This window comes from Pyxicephalus adspersus, chromosome 12 (genome assembly GCF_032062135.1).
Source record: "Pyxicephalus adspersus chromosome 12, UCB_Pads_2.0, whole genome shotgun sequence".
Lineage (NCBI taxonomy): Eukaryota > Metazoa > Chordata > Amphibia > Anura > Pyxicephalidae > Pyxicephalus > Pyxicephalus adspersus.
In genome coordinates, this window is record NC_092869.1 from 28245145 (window position 1) to 28262556 (window position 17412).

A 17412-nucleotide genomic window follows, 5' to 3' on the forward strand; every position below is an offset into this window, starting at 1 on the left:
GTGCATGCCGGGGCATCTCAAGCATGCACAGGAGCCTTTTCATCTATAGTGAAAAAATGTGTGCCGATCTCGTGCATGAGCAAGTTTTTTCCCAATCTATGTTACCTGATCCTGCGCAGTGCAAGATCGGGTAATGCAGGAAGAAGAGCAAGGAAGAAGAGAAGATGTTGGTGCCTGGCGCTCCCTCTGCACTGGGCTGAGGACGTATACCGGGACGACGCGGGACCCGATGGAAGTAACCTCCTGACATAGACTGATCTGCGGGATTATAGGTAAGTGTGATTTTTTTTTTTTCGTTTTGGGTTTACTTCTGCTTTAAGGTTAGTCTTTGAAGTCCATATAAAACAGCCGCTTTAGAATTCCTTTACAAATCCCATTAACTGTACACTTCAAGGCTTATTTGTATTCTGCTATTCTGTTTCTAGAATCTGTGGCCTATAACATTTATTAGAATTTGTAAAGTATTTATACTCACAGGGATTAATTTCATCATTGAGCACCTCTCATTGACATCAGTGAGAATTTTGCAGTACATATCAAATACTTTGCTGCCCATGTAATATGCACTTTGATGTAGGCTGTAATTGATGGCTGTACATAGAATACGGTATTCGAATTGCGTTGTAAAAATGCAGGATGGAGGTAACCTGAGAACACTGCTGAAACTGCAGAAACACATCTTTGTGCAATGAAAAGTGAACTGCTAATATTCATTGACCCCCTTTCACACCTCCCTATTTTAGAAAAATCCAGTCGTCTTGTTAGGACAGTGTCTAAGTAATCTAAATGAAGGCAAGATTCTGATCCTGGTGCAATATATTTATGGATATGGGGGAGGGGGGTAATTTGTAGAACAGTGCCTTGGCTTTAGCCTGAATTAAATTCAGTTCTACTAATGACTAAAATATTCCTTAACTTGCTAAAAATTAATTTTTATTGAACAAATACATCTTTACAGAATAATAAAAAAGAAACAAGAAAAGAAAGAGCATTATAGACAAGGAATACAATATAAGGGAACATTAAGGGGTACAAAAAGGGCTCAGAATGAACAATGTAAGTAAACTGGCTGACCTTTTAAATCTACATGACTATGTTTAGGAAACTGAATAAATATCGGAAGCGATCACATATTTTGCAATGAAAGCTAAAATCTCATGTACACCCTATACGGCCTCAAACCAGCATTGGCTGATCATTTTGCAGAAACCAGTTACATACCTCAGCTATCCCATTATGCTTAATCCATCAATGAAACTAGAATCTGTTTTTTCTTTCTCATACCTATTGATACTGCTCCATGCGGATTAATGACTATCCATCTGGCCACAGGTTCAGACTCCAGGCCTGTCTGTAGCCCTGCAGATTTGGAAGCTCCCTATCTATGTGTCATTTATTTATTTATTTATTTATTTGTGATAAAGAATGATTTGGTGCATGACAATTAAATTTCATATTGCAGGAAAGAAATTACAGTATTTATTTAAACCACACATCCTTATTGAAAGCCATCCTCCTCCACTGTGGTGTGCCAGAAGACAAGCTTATCCAAGTGTACAATATTCTGTATGATGCCATGGTAAGTGTTCACAGTTACCCTGTAACGCTTGGTGGTAAAACAGCAGCTTCTTCCCAACCAACTATAGCAATCAGTAACCATATCTTTTGCCTTACCAATTAGTTATACCATTAGTTGTTATACCAATCAAAATAAAATTATAGTAATAGTATAATTAACTTGTATTTATATAAAAACACCAACATATTATGCACTGCTGTATGATGATATTTACAGTATATTTTTTATTATACTATTTTTTAAAGAAACCTCAAAATAACATGTTGTGGTAAAGGATTGTGTACTTGTATATAATTGGCTTTTTGTCAGCTTCTAACATATTTTCTTTTTTATAAACAAGGTAATGTGAGTGTATATGTAGACTGAATATTTGCTGAATCAACTCTGCATCTTAGAAGGAAATCAAAATCAGGTTTAAAGCAAATTAAATGAAAGTCAGCTCAAAATCATATTGTAATTGCCTTACAACCTGTGTACATGGCTAACACTCTTAATGGCTAGCACTGTGGTCTTTACAGTGTTAGGTCCAAGGCTCAAATCTGGGCCAGGGCAACATCTGTAAGTAGTTTTTATTTTCTCCCCCTTGTTTGCATGGGTTTCCTCCCACATTCCAAATACATGCAGTTAGTCAATTGACTTACCTTCTAAATTGACCTCCGACTTTGTTAGTAACATATGAATATGGTGACGATATTAGATTGTGAGCCACTTTGAGGTACAGTTAGGGACATAACTTTGTAGTTTGTAAAGTGCTGGGTAAGATGTCAGCGCTCTCTCTGTAACAACTAGTAAATAAATAAAATCCCTTGCATTCATTGTGTGGTGTTTATTTGGAATATAAAGTATACCATGTAAAAATAAGTCATTTGTTTCCTATTAATTACTTTATTAATAAGTTGACATCCTGTTTCTTTAACTGTATTGCTTTAGTAATTGCATTTTGCTACATTAACTTTCAGCTTTTGCTTGCATTCTTATATTGTAAACCGCAATGAATGTTATAAGTGTAAAGCTGCGTACACACGTGCAAAAATTATCCCTGGAAACGAACGACTAATGTCCGTTTGTCCGATAATCAATAACAAAAAAGTGCACAACGATGCCGATGAGGATTGTTGCTGGAAACGAACGACCGTCCTGGCGGATCTGATTGGGCAACGTTTGTTCCCAATCTTTTGTGTGTTCGGTTGTTCAGTGCTGGTGGATTGTTTTGCAGTACCCTTTCTTCTTTACATGTCACTTCCTGCATCGTTCAAATGATCGTATCCAGAGCTTGTACATTATTGGTGCATTATATTTGAACGATCGTATCGTTACAGCATGTACAGAATTGTGCAAAATGCGATTGTTCAAAAAAATCGCTCATAATCGTTGATCTGACGTTAGTGATTCGTTTTCTTACAACAATTATTGCACATGTGTATGTAGCTTAACAAATGCCTGTATACACAACTTCCAGGGGTTGGCTGCCAGTATACATGTATATTTGTTAGATTGTTAAAAAAAAAAAAAAAAAAAAAAAAGAACAACGATGCCGATGAGGATTGTTGCTGGAAACGAACGACCGTCCTGGCGGATCTGATTGGGCAACGTTTGTTCCCAATCTTTTGTGTGTTCGGTCGTTCAGTGCTGGTGGATTGTTTTGCAGTACCCTTTCTTCTTTACATGTCACTTCCTGCATCGTTCAAATGATCGTATCCAGAGTTTGTACATTATTGGTGCATTATATTTGAATGATCGTATCGTTACAGCATGTACAGAATTGTGCAAAATACGATTGTTCAAAAAAATCGCTCATAATCATTGATCTGACGTTAGTGATTCGTTTTCTTACAACAATTATTGCACATGTGTATGTAGCTTAACAAATGCCTGTATACACAACTTCCAGGGGCTGGCTGCCAGTATACATGTATATTTGTTAGATTGTTAAAAAAAAAAAAAGAAAGAAGGTGCATGGGAGTTATCCATTACCAGCATATGCACGAGAAAGTTCAAAGTGGGACTTTAGTTCAACTTTAGGGAAAGGCCCTGATATTATAAGTCAGGTGCCATCGTGTTTAGATGTCATGTGCTCTCCTGCTGTCTCATACATAAATGATCTTCTTTTTACAAATCCAATATAATCCAATCCTGGTTTTTCATAGTCTGTACTTTCATGAGTTTTGTGTACCGTATTTTAACTGAATATTACTTTTATTTTCCCACTAGATTGAAAAACTCACCAAAAGAGAAGTGGAAGCCAAATTTTGCAACCTCTCTCTTTCCCAGAACAATGTAAGTACATTTGATTCCCATGGGGGATATTGAGGGAATATCAGATTCATAGATTGTTCTGTGGTCCAAGAGAGGATACTGGGAGGGCTATTACCGTAAGACAGGAATTGTACGGAGCACCGTAGGCATTCTGGACATCCTCCACAGCTATTGTATTAATTTACAGAACAGTTATGACAAAATGTTTTCCATTTTATATTTATTTAAATCTTATATTTATCTATATAAAGACCAAAAGGAACAACACTTTGGAGTAAGCAGCTGTACATTATTTGCAGTGTGTTCAGAGATTAGGTTCACTGTCCTTGTTCGGTGGCCTTGCTTGTAGTTATAAATATTTTTTAACTAACACAATCAAAGATGCGTTTCAGTACATTTGTTTTTAGATGTTGAATATTGGTTTGGTTGATGTGATGAGCAGATTACATGTGCAGAATGTGTTATAACTTAACACATCTGAAAACAAAATTATTTGTACTTTCAATAGAATCCTACTTTTTAACGTTTTTACGTTTTAACCTCAGCCTAACACATTAACTACCCCTCTGCTGTGTCTATAGAGTCCTCTTATGTTTGTAAAGGTTCTGTTCCTTTTATAATTCTACCAATCTTCTGAAAACAGTGTTAACCCTGAACTAATCTAATAACCAAACTCAGAATCTCAATCAAACCCATGAACAGGTGGCTAGGCTGTGTATATTTAAATATTAACATTATCTTAAGAAAAAGTAACATCATCTTTAAATGTGCCCTCACTAACCTCCAGTTAGGAGTTCAAGGCACTGTGAAGCAATCCAACCTCAAAATTCACAGAAGCACTGAAATAGGTATTGCTCAACTCATACTGCCCTTCTCTCTCAGAGCACATGCTGTATTTGGAACTTGCTAGACTGCCAAGAATCTGGCATGGGTGGTGAGCTGCTAAGAGGAGGACATGGGTGGCTTCATTGTTTCTTCCCTGAACTTAGAGGATGAATTGCAACTCAATTATTGCTACTACAAAAGTTAGTGGGGGCTTGTTTTATCATTTTCCAGGAACATTTTAATGCGGGAGTGCCCATACCCCCTCTTCAGGTTTATTTTACCCTGTAGCTAACCAATACACCTAACAGTAATTAACATCAAAATTAGACCAAATTTTTATTCATACAGACCCTATATAATAATTGTGCAGAGTTCATTAAAAGCAATCTGACTTAACTGACTAGTTGGGAGATATGAGATACTGTGCTTGCATTGTCTCCCGTAGGCTTAGTCTACACCAGAGGTAGGCAAACTCGGGTCTTTATGCCGGATACGGCCTAGCCAGTATTCCAGTCCAGCCTAATGCCCCCTTAATTACTTATTGTTGGTTCCGGCCTAATTGAATTGTCGGGTTATTGCGATATCATTGAGTTCCCGCACAGTACCCCCAATTACTATGAGTAAAGAGCAGAAGCAAGGTGCAGCTACCAGTCTCCGGAAGGTTGACCTCGAACGTCGTGTCTTCAACTACGAATTGACTGACAAATTATTCTTTGTCCAACGCGTCAACAAAGCCCTGTGTTTTAGTGTGCAACGACACCAACACCACTTTCAAGCAGTTGAATTTCTCAAGGGGCATTTCGATGCCAAGCATGCGTACAGAGACTACACCGCGTACGACTAAGGCTGTTTGCTTGCAGTCACAGTTGGAAAAAAACTTTCCTTGGACACCTTGTTTCTTCTGGCCTAGTGTGCCTGAAATGGCCTAGTAGTGCAAAAAGTTTGCCGACCCCTGCTCTACATGGACGTTTTTTCCCAGCGTTTAACCTGAGGCTTTAAAAGCCCATGTTTGAATTTCCCATGCATTCCAATTCCAGTAGGAACGTTTACATGCGTTTTTAAAATGTCCGTGTAGACCAAGCCTTAATGATGTTTAAGGGGATCTTAGATGAACTGAATATTTACATTCATTCTTTTATCAAGGGGAGCCCTCTGGTTCCTACAAGACATCACAGCACTACATCTTTGCTGTCGGGTTCTGCAAGCTTTAGTTGTTTTAATACAGTGTTGAATAAAGCAGCTACCAAGCTAGGTACTAACTAATTTGACCTTATAGAAAAAGGTGCTATACATAAAACCTAATATAGGCTTCCTATTCATTAGTGTGGCTTTAGCAGTGACCAGTGACTAGTAATGATATATGGGGATTTAACTATGATACTGTTTTTTGCTGCAGTTCAACCATCCATAAAACATTACTGATATTTCATTTTTAATGTTTATTCTTTCAGTTCCAGTTGAATCGACTTTATAAGTTTATTGAGCAGAAGGGTGAGCTTTCCGAGCTGGAGTCAATGATGGCCTCTCTGACAAAGCAGAAATCAGGGGTTGGTGTCCTGGCAAAGCAAGGCCTGAAAGACCTGGAGGAAATCATTGGACTAGTTAAGAAGCTGGGCATTAAGCTTCAGGTGAGAATCTGCTGAAACTAGGAAGCCTTTTACTCTCATGACACATAAACATCCAATACCAAAAATGGGATAGTGTCCTATCACAGCATTCTTTTGTTAATCTGCACTGAGAAATAAAACACATATTGATGACTGATATATTTGCTGAAAGGGGAGAACCTGAGAAAGTAAATGCTAATGCATATTTTAGGGTTGCTTGATATTTGTGCAACTGCTTTTCACACCAATATTCTATAAAAACTTTATTTAAAAAAAAATGTTCCCCAAAACCAATTTTTTTGGACAACAAAGATGGGTAAAAAGATGCCAAATATGTCATGTCTTGTGAATTGCATGCCAAACTATACTCAACATTTTTCCATATGTCTTTGAGTACAGGGTTACTTGAGGTACCTTGTGACTGATTATACAGTTCATAATTTAAAAAGTGTTTGTTGGGAAAGGAGATCTAATCAGAAGTAGCCTTATGATCTGATATTCTCTAAATTATATGTTGCTTTAATTGGTTCCTTGGAGATTTCCAAGATTTTCATAAAATGTGCTCTGTAATAAAAAGTCTGATATTCCTCAGTTTATGGGAGCTCCTGTGTAAACCTGAATTTACATTAGATATTTGCCTTTTTCACTACAATGCTGGTTTTGTGGCTCGGACCCTGCAAGCCTCCATGCTGTTTTTGAAGATATCAGGGCAGCAGAAGCCTATTAGGAGTGTAAAACATACCATACATAGTACATGCTGTCATCTGTCGCCGTTGATTTTGCACAAAGTTACACTTTAAGAATGTTCATTTAGGAGTTTCTTTGGAATACGACTTCAAGTGGGTTATCGATTAACAGGCTCTTATGAGTATACCCATGTAACCATACTTTTCTCTCACCCTTTCCATTACTTCAATCCTAAATGTGGAGTATGGGACGTCTTAATGGTTTATAAACGCCACTGGGGCTCATGTTGACAGTCGTTCTTTTCAAATGCTGCATTTGCTAAAAACAATACAATTACATGTGCTTGAATGGCATACACAGGATTCAAATCAAAGACTGTGTTTGACCTGCTTAGGCTGCAGTTCAATAAGACCTCAATAGGACATGCTGTGCCCAAAGAAACTCAGCGCAAACTAGGTCAAATGCAGCCTCTGCACTACCATGTGCACTTCTGAAGGTCAGCTGAATTTTTCTGCATTTGCCATTCACTCCAATTGCACATTAAACACAGGTAAACAATACCTGTTGACTTACACCTTTAAAATAGTTACTGTTCAAACATTTTTGCCTAAGCATGGAAGCAGCATAGTCAATGAGTTAAGATGGTGATGGCTTATTGCACATGATTAGCATAACCACACATCTTAACCTTTTGTGGCCCTAGAGAGAAATGCTTGTTTTTACCCAGCTTACCCTGAGACAAGCACTTACCCTCTAAATAAATGAGTGCTCCATTTCTCTTACTGCCCCATGCTACAAGTTTTGATTTTATCATGCTCTCCTCTTTCAAAATCTGTCTGTTTCTTTTAGGTGGTGGTGAATTTTGGCCTGGTGTACAAGATGCAGCAGCACAATGGGATTGTTTTTCAATTTGTGGCATTTATCAAACGCCGGCAGAGGACCATCCCTGAGATCCTGGCAGCTGGGGGAAGATATGACCATCTGGTAAGTGTTGTGTAATGGAGAGTTGCGGGAAGACTGGGCAGTGCGTACAGCTGGCGAGCAAATAATCCCTTGTCTTTACAAGGTGACACTGAGCACATCATAGGAGCATGTGCTTATTATCATGTGTTGTTTACACTTCACTGACTTTCCAGCCTTCAGGAATAAGGAACAATGATATTTATACAACGCAGAACAAACTTTCCTACCGTTTTTATTTATATAAGTAACAGAATATTTGCACTATTTCCAAAATCTCATTAAAATTCCCTGTAACTTTCAGTGACAACCTGGTGGAGGTTCTAACCCTTGACTATTCCATCCACAACCACAACTATTTCTAAAGAAACCAGTTTTCTGGCTGTCATGTTAAACCCCATGTTAATTTTCTATGTAATCTCTGTCCTTAATGGTTTTTATTTTAAATTGATTGGGGGATGTGTAATTTTCCTTCAATTATAACATTGGAGCCCCACTGGGGAGGTTTACTAATTTTCAGCTTAGTTCAAAATTGTAAAATTGCAGTCACATGACTAAATTAGAGAGCTTTGTGAATTGACCTTATTGATTGATTAATGGATGCAGTATTTTGATCCAGCCTTGCACGGTCCAGTGATAGAAGGTCTGTTAGTTCAAGATACTGTTAGCATGTTTTGCAATGATTATTGAAATTTGATGTTGTAGTCTTGCACACTGATAATATATTGTCGTCTTTCAGATTTCCCAATTCCGGGGGCCTCAGACTGGATCTGCCATACTACCATGTGCTGTTGGCGTTAGTATTGCTATAGACAAGATATCGGCTGCTATCTCCACTGCTGATGAAAGTGTAAGCCTCAACCCTAATTCTGGACTTGTTTTTATGTGGACTACATATTTTACAATAACAACAATAATAACAAACAATAAGCTAATAACAAACACATAAAATTTATAATAGGGAATGCAGGTACCATAGGTGTTTATTTACATGATTACATGGTTGGGTTACTCTGAACATTCCCAATGCCCACCAATTGCTTCCAGCACACATTTTACAATACACAATCTTTGGAAGGGGCTAATGCTGAGAAATGGGCAGTGCTTATTACATAGAGGTCTGTTGGATAAATGCAACCATAACTAAATCTGTAGGATCACTACTTCCCAGCTGCACAGTATTCAATGTTTCTATATTTGTAAGTTGTTTTATTATTATAATTATTATCGTTATTATTTTTTTTCAAATTTTGGATAGCGTGGAAGAGAGGTAAAATCTTCAAGTTTGTATTGCTGTTTGTGCCCCCCTTGGGGAATATTACTCCTCTGTTTGTACTGGTGACCATTGTCACCCAGAAAGAAAGTAATGGGGAAGTTCAAAATGTTGAAGCAAGGAGAAATCCTTCATTGGGGACACCTGCTTTGCTGATCACTGACTAAGAGGGGAACTCCAATACCCTTCCCTGTTTTATTTAAATCTAAAAAATGTTTGTTACACGTACTTTAACTCATGAAAGCTTTCAGATTTAGAATATTTGTCCCAATATCATATGTATAAATACTTTATATTTTTTATATCCCAGATCAGCAGTTGTGATTTGCTTGTTGTGAGCGCCGGGCAGATGTCTGTGAACAGGGCGACCGGTATCATTCAGAAGCTATGGGCGGCAGGCATTACTGCAGAGATAATGTACGACTGGTTTGAGGTAAATACAATGTTCACTTTCACCTTTTGAAGCTACTGGAGGACCTGCACAGACTGAGAACTGGGACCATTCTGCTGTAAAATACAAAATGAATGCTAGTTCATTACCTTGCGAACAAGCCCAAAACAATTTTGCAGTTTACTTACTATAAATAAGGAGTTTTTGGAGAAAAGGTACCCACTGGTCTTTGAAGGCCTACTGAACTTCAAGTTCAAATCTGCTAAAACAAAGGGATTACAATTGGAGTATAGATACCAGAGGTCTAAACTGCCCCCTGCTAAGTTGGATCTCTCCAAGCAGCAGGGCCATAAGCTTTGATATAGACCCTTTAGACCTATAGAATAAACTTGGCAAGGTACCTGAGCAGAGGGACCACTTCATTCACACAGAGAATGAGGGCCCTTTGCTACCAAATGCTGGCAGGGGACAGACTTTTGGAAAAGCAGACATGTTAATACATTTTGCAGGCAGCTGCGGTGAATCTGCAGATGTCACATAGCATCCGGAGATGAAAACGGCTTACCAGTCAGATTAGGCAATGATAACTTTTATCTGTCTATGAGGACTATAATACAGTGAATGATCTCTATTGCTTCTGTAATGTATTTTGTAGTAGAAGCTCTTCTCTCAATCCAATCTTTGACAAGGTTCTCATATTGATCTACACTTGTACTTCCTAATAATTCTTTTCTGTCTTAGTCTCAGGATGAGCTGCAGGAGCATTGCAGGATATCTGGGATTACACATGTGGCCATTGTCTCCGATAAAGAAGGAAATCATGTCAAGGTAAATCTGATTGATGTGTAAAATGTTCTCAGCAATATCATATATTACTGCAAACTATCTGAAGATGATGATAATAGAACGAAAACGTAGACAAACACTGAGCACCGTTTTGCATCAGATCTACCTTTTTTGTGTGTTCATAGAAGTGTTTTAGAAGCATAGAAATCATTCAAAGATGTTGCTCTTGCTTGTGTTGGCATGATTGTCATTTTTTGGCCCCTACAATTGCTGTGGGTCACTGATAGTTTCCCCGGAGCCTCTGGTGCCACCACAGATGCACTGCTTGTGCCCACCACCCTCTTATCTGGCTTTAGCAGCTGTAACAAAGTCCCACCATCCACATCCTTTTGAACACAGCTCTGTGCACAATGCTGCTTTTTACCTTTTCAGCCTACAGTGCAAGTGTATTTCAGTAGGATTAGTTGTGTCTAAAGAATAGCAGAGCATATCAAGCACCGCCTCAAAATTGTCATCCATACTTCACTATTGAGGTAAATGGAAATGTGATCATCTGATACACGTCTTTATTCTGCCCTATAATCCGATGCTGGGATCAGAGAAGATGAAAGGGGTTAAATTGTGGTTTTCCTTACTCCTCTTGCTCTAAGATATTCTGTAACTGCACAGACTGCAAAGACCTACACTGCAGCTGAAACTGGGTAATAAATATAAATTTATATTTATTATAAAACAATTATATAAAAATATAATTGCTTGATCATTGATGGCAGCACTGCAAGACTTCTTTTGTTAGTGGTAGGAACAATAAGGCAACAATAGACCCACTTGAATTAAAATAATACAATCACATGATCGTTTATGTAAAAAAAAAAAAAAAAAATTATTGTGCATATTATGTGTTTAAGCACATAGTTGTACACTTTGGGCTCAATGGAGGTCCTGTATGCAGGCGATGGAGGTCCTGTAAGCAGTTAGAGGCTGGAGTCCCCATAACTGTGGGGTGCTGATGTTCTTGGCTTGCTTTAGTTGGTCAGGTCTACGTGTCCAAAAAATGAGGTCTGCTGACCACCTAAATATTGCATTAGGTTTTTCCATCATTGGATTCTTTCCCTGATGGTACGGACATATTCTAAGATGACAATGCGAGGATTTATTGGGGTCAGATTGTGAGAGAGTGGTTCAGGATGCATGTGACATCAGTTTCACATATAGGATGACCACCACAGATTCTGGACCTTAACTCTATTGGGAATCTACCTGATGTGCCGGAGAAGACTTTATGCAGTGGTCCAAGTCTTAAAAAAAAAAAAAATCTTAAAAAGTGTGAGTGCAACTTTCTTTTGACCAGCACTGTATAATTATTGGCTGTGCTAGTCTGTGGTCAGTTAGGGTAACATTGTTGCTTTTTATAGTATTTATATCACATGCTATTGTATAATATCTAGGACCATTATGGGTATCCCGAGACATTTTGTATGTATTGTATTTTAAATGGCTTTATATTGTATTTTTGTGTTGTTGAGCCTGGATAGATTCATGTAATCTTTGTCTTGATATCGTAGATTAATAGACTTCACCCACAATTGCAAAGTTGCTATATGCTCCATCTCATACAGTCTTTCAGTGTTACATTCTTAAGCTGCAGGTACTGCAGAGATTGTACAATTATTATTTTTTTTAATAAAAACCCTAAGCATGTGCTTTATATATTAAAACCAGAAATGTTTTTCTATAAACTCTGGGGCAAATAGAGCCATATACACAGAAATTGTCTCAGGAATGATTCAGCAATAGCAGCTGTCCTCACACATGCCAATTTAAATACACATCATTATTATTACACCCACTTTGTTTCTGTTTGAACAGCTGAAGGCATTTGAAAAGGAAAGGCAGAGTGAGAAGAGAATTCTGGAGTCAGATCTGGTAGACCATCTTTTGCAGAAGCTAAGGATCAAAGTGCTGGATGAGAGAAATAACAGGTTTGATGAATACTGTTCTCATCTGTAGGAATTAAGGATACAGGGAGTCAGAAATAGGAGTCTGTTGTCTATAGAAATACATTAGTTTTTCTTCATCTAACTGAAGGAACCATGATACCTGATTGGCTGCAGTGGACAATACTTTGTCAGGTTTCATCTTTCCTTATCAACTTTTCTTTATATAAGGCAACAGGTCTGGTTGCAATGAGCAGTTGTTTCCCTGTGATTACGATGACTGCCAATGATTAGATCTAAGCTTTATTTTATGTCACTTGGCTCCTTGTATCTATCCGGCCCTATCAGAAAAGCCTTCAGACCACTGATAACTGATATACAGTGAAAAGGGTAGCTAATACGTTCCTTGCCCTTGTGACAGTTGAGTCTGCTATTGTTATTACAACACACTGTTAATGAGCAGTCAATTTATTATTATAACACAGTATTTATATAGCGCTGACAAATTACACAATGCTCTACAAAGTCCATAGTCATGGCACTAGCTGTTCCTTAATGGTGCTCACAATCTAATACCACAATCTACCATAGTCATATGTCTTTAATATAGTCCAAGGTAAATTTTTCAGGAGAAGTCAACCTAACTGCATGTTTTTGGAATGTGGGAGGAATCCAGAGTACCTGGAGGAAACCCATGCAAACACGAGGAGAACCTGCAAACTCCATGCAGATATTGTCCTGGTTGAGATTCAAACCTGGGACACAGCACTGCAAATGCCAGAGGGCTAACCATTGAGCTGTTTACTAAAGAATAAAGGAAATAATGGGGCTTCAATTTCTAACCTAAACATTCTAGTTCCCTGTCCTCATTGCTTTCGAAGTGACTGACCATGATAGCTAGGCAATTTGCACTTTTGGTAAAAGAGATGAGCAATTTCCTTCCTTGCAGCTTTCTTTTAAAAGGAACTGCAGCAAGAATAGTAAGACTGTGGTGTGGGGTGCATAATCAGCTCAATGTTTCAGAGGTTAGCACTCTGGCCTTTGCAGCACTAGGTCACAGGTTTGTATTTCGGGCCAGGATGCTATCTTCAAGGAGTTTGTATGTTTTCCCTGTGTCTGCATGAGTTTCCTCCCACATCCCAAAAAAACACACAGTTAGTTTAAAAAACTTAAAAAAATTCTCCTTAGACTACATTAATGACATATGACTATGGTAGAGACTTTAGATTGTAAGCCCCATAGACAGCTAGTGACACGATTATGGACTTTATCATTATTATTAACTGTGAACTCTCATGGAAATGTCACCTTGACATATTAAAAGCCAGCGTGAGATCCCTACTACCCATGGCTGATATAAAATGCAGATTGGTCAATTGATATGCAACTACTGAATTAACATGATCGGATCGTAGTGTATAATTATTTTAGGCAAAGTCAATTTTGGGAATTTTAAGGCCCCTAAGCTAAAATATTTCCCTATAAATATGCAACTTGTAAAATGAACCCAACTTTGCTTGATTGTTTCAATTATTAATACTGCACTGGGTCTGTGAGACAATAATAAAGGATATTTTGCTTTTTATATATAGAGAGGTGTTGGATACCCTGTCTGGTCAGAATGTGAAAGGCTCTTTCTCCAGCTCACAGAGTAAGTAAAGAACGGCTGCTTAGACTGTCTCCCATCAGCATCAATAGTTCTATGTTTTCAGGAAAAACATCTTTGCTCTGGTTTATATGCCAATTGGAATGTGATACTCTTGTATCTGAAATCAGTTTCACGTCCTTCTGTTTGTGCAAGAGGTCTTTAATTTTGCATACATTCCCCCGTAATTATATATGAAAAAAAGCTTAAAGTACCCACAGGCATTATCACCCATTCACCATATCCGTTCACGGGTGCCTGCACACGTCAGTAGGTTAAGCCCAGTTAAATCCTCCTAATTTATTATTGTAATGCAGTCAGGCTACCTATACAGTTTTATAAGTTTGCTTCTTTTTGAACTACAAATTACAGCAAGGATTTAAATACCATGTGCTGGACTGCAGCTCTCACACACAATGCATTTGCTTGGCTCTCCATGGTGTGATATATATTGTACATCTGGTGTAAAATTAAAAACAGAATCGTTCGGGTTATTCCTGTTGTCTGCCTCATGTAGGATACAGACCTTTATTCTATATTTATCTCATTCTATATACTTTTGACAGGTCAGTTTGAGCTGCACAGCAGTGCCATAATCCCTAGTGTCAGTGTCATCGCTCCAGAAAGGTTATCTGCCAGTGTGAGACGTCGATATGAAACCCAGGTAAGCCTCAGCTCTGTCTAGGGACTTAGAATTTTATTTTTCTTAGTATTGTAGGAACTCTTCTTTAAATAAAATGTAACTACAGAGTAAAATTTCCTAAAACGGGATTTACAGGGACCAGCTCACAAACAATAGCTGGCTATATAAAATAAAATTTTTATCAGCAGTGCCCGGGGCAAGACAGATGGATTGAAATACATAAGCATATGTTATCATCATGTTTATAATTCTGTTCCCATTATGAAGCTTTGATTTGCTTGCTTTTGGCTGTTTAACCACAAAGGGTGCAAGAAAGAGTGAATCAGGCTTAATTAGTAACATGGCAAAGAGCTGGGGTGTGCAGAAATCCAGAGCAGGCAAATTATTAGGTTCTATTATTCAGCTCTGAATTTTCTGAAACTGAGACGTGTCTGTGCATTGTGTTTGATATGCACAGTGATTAAGCCGGGGTTAACCTGAACAGTTTGTTCCAACGCTAGATTGCATAAGTCAAATGCGGCTTTTTTTTCTTTTTCAATAAAGAATAAATTACTCTTCTTTCAACAAGTGCTGGTTGAATTCATTTTAGATACCCTCTGGCCCAGAGCACATGACAAATAGAGGAAGAGGGGGACTCGTGGATATAGATAAAACTTTTAATATGTTTTGTTTTTTCTTGATGGGAAACACATGAAAGTCACACATGAAATCATAGAATCTCTATAGCTCTGCAGAAGAATACGCAAAAAAAAATAAAGTAAAAAAGAAGGAACACCTAACAAAAATGATGTGCTTGATTTAGGGCAGGTTAACTAGAAAAGTTGGGTCTCCTTGAAATAAACTTTTTTTTACGTTTAAAATGAGGTTGTCTCTGGGTTTAGTAAATACAGAACCCCAGGACAAGTATTCCACAAAATATGTCATGCTGACAGCAGCTTCCATGTCTCCCTCTCATTCTCAGAAATTTATGAATAGAAGCCTCACTGTTTTTACCAGACTAGATGTCCAGTTCCCCTGTATACTCACATACAATGAGAGCATTGGATCTTCTACATTTTAGAAAAATAATGTTTTCTGTCTTATTTTCAGGTTCTTTCAAAACTTCAAACTTCCTTAACAAACTTCCAACAAAGGAACACAGAGATTGAAATTCTGGCAGTAAGTTTTGTATTTTTACATTTATTTCTTTTAATTCCCAATGGTCTTTTAACCACCTGGGCGTTACACTGATGTCTTGATTTCTGTTCCAAAAGCGGTACACTGTTTTTCATGATTTTTTTTTTTTAAATTGTAGACCTGTAACTTACAGAAATATGTCCGAACAGGGTTCTAGTAGATATCATGAATATAAAAAATGTTTGAAACACACAATCATGTAAAAAAAAAAAAATTACTTTTAATAAAATTAAATAAGACACAAAAATCAGCTTAAATAGGAATACATAAATAAATGAAAAATACTGAAAATGCGATAATTTTGTATCGGTATACTGTATAGTAATATATTTTTCTAAAACACCTCCCTATAGACAAAACCACATAAATATATTTTCTATTATTTTGTATTGGATTGGATGCAGGACTTTGTATTCAATCCAATACAAAATTAGAACAAAATTCAAACTCTCATTTTGTATTGGATTGAATACAAACTCCTGTATCCAATCCAATACAAAATGAGAGTTTGAATTTACCAATTACATACTTTGTATTTATTTTGTATTGGATTGGATACAGGAGTTTGTATTCAATCCAATACAAAATGTGTTTGAATGAGTTTCAATTTGAATTTCCTGCACACGCGCCGTCGTCGTCGCCGAGGGACACGTACGCGCTACGTACAGAGAAGAAGCCGGCCAGCTTCTTTTCGGAGAAGGCACCCGACACTGGGGATCGACGCTGGAGGACAAAGCTGGATGATCGCAGCGGGGCCAGGTAAGTTTATCAATAATTGTAATTTTTTTTAACCCGAACCAAGGTCGGGTTTAGCGCTAGGGTGGTTAATATTGGTGCAGGATTGTTTAGGCACATAGATGGCAATGACTCTTTTCTGTGGTAAAGCCAATGGATGAATTTTGTTAGTCTGTGGCTTAGGTTACCACTACTGGGGGTATTTTTTGGGCAGTAAAAAGTTGTAACCTGCCCATTTGTATTCTGGTGAGTGGTTCACCATTATCAGGGAGGCAGAAATGATGAGAAATCCACAAATTAGCCACCAGATGTGTAGGTGGGGGCAGCTTTTTTTTTTACTGTTTACACTGAAATGGCTTGTAAATTCCTAGAAGAGCTGTAGTATTGGGAGTTACAATTGTCATATGGCAAAAGGGGCTTAGTCATTGTAAAAATGTATAAAGAAAAAAATAAATATGCATTTTCTTATTTTAGGTAGACCTACCGAAGGAGACAATACAAAGTTTATTATCATTGGAGGTGAGTGGTGGCTCTAACCCATTGCCAGTCCAGGAGTGGTGAGCTTCATTATTCAGGAAGTGTGTATGGGGTGTAAGTTCTTGCTTGACAGCAGTTTCTGTGGTTTGCTAGATCGATTGCCCTTCCCCTGTTGATATGCAATTTGGTTATGTCACCTATGATTTGTGTGAATGAAATTTAAAGAACTCTATGTATGGTTATCTTAAAGCTGTGTACACACTTCCAATAATTATCGAAACGAACGACAAACCACCACAAAATCGTTCACAAAAAAGGTGACCAACGACACAGGTGAGCGAGGAATGTTGTTGGAAATGAACCCTGGATTTGATTGGCCGACAACCGTTCACTAACTAGCGTGTGTACAGTCGTTCAGTGATCGTGCATGTTTCT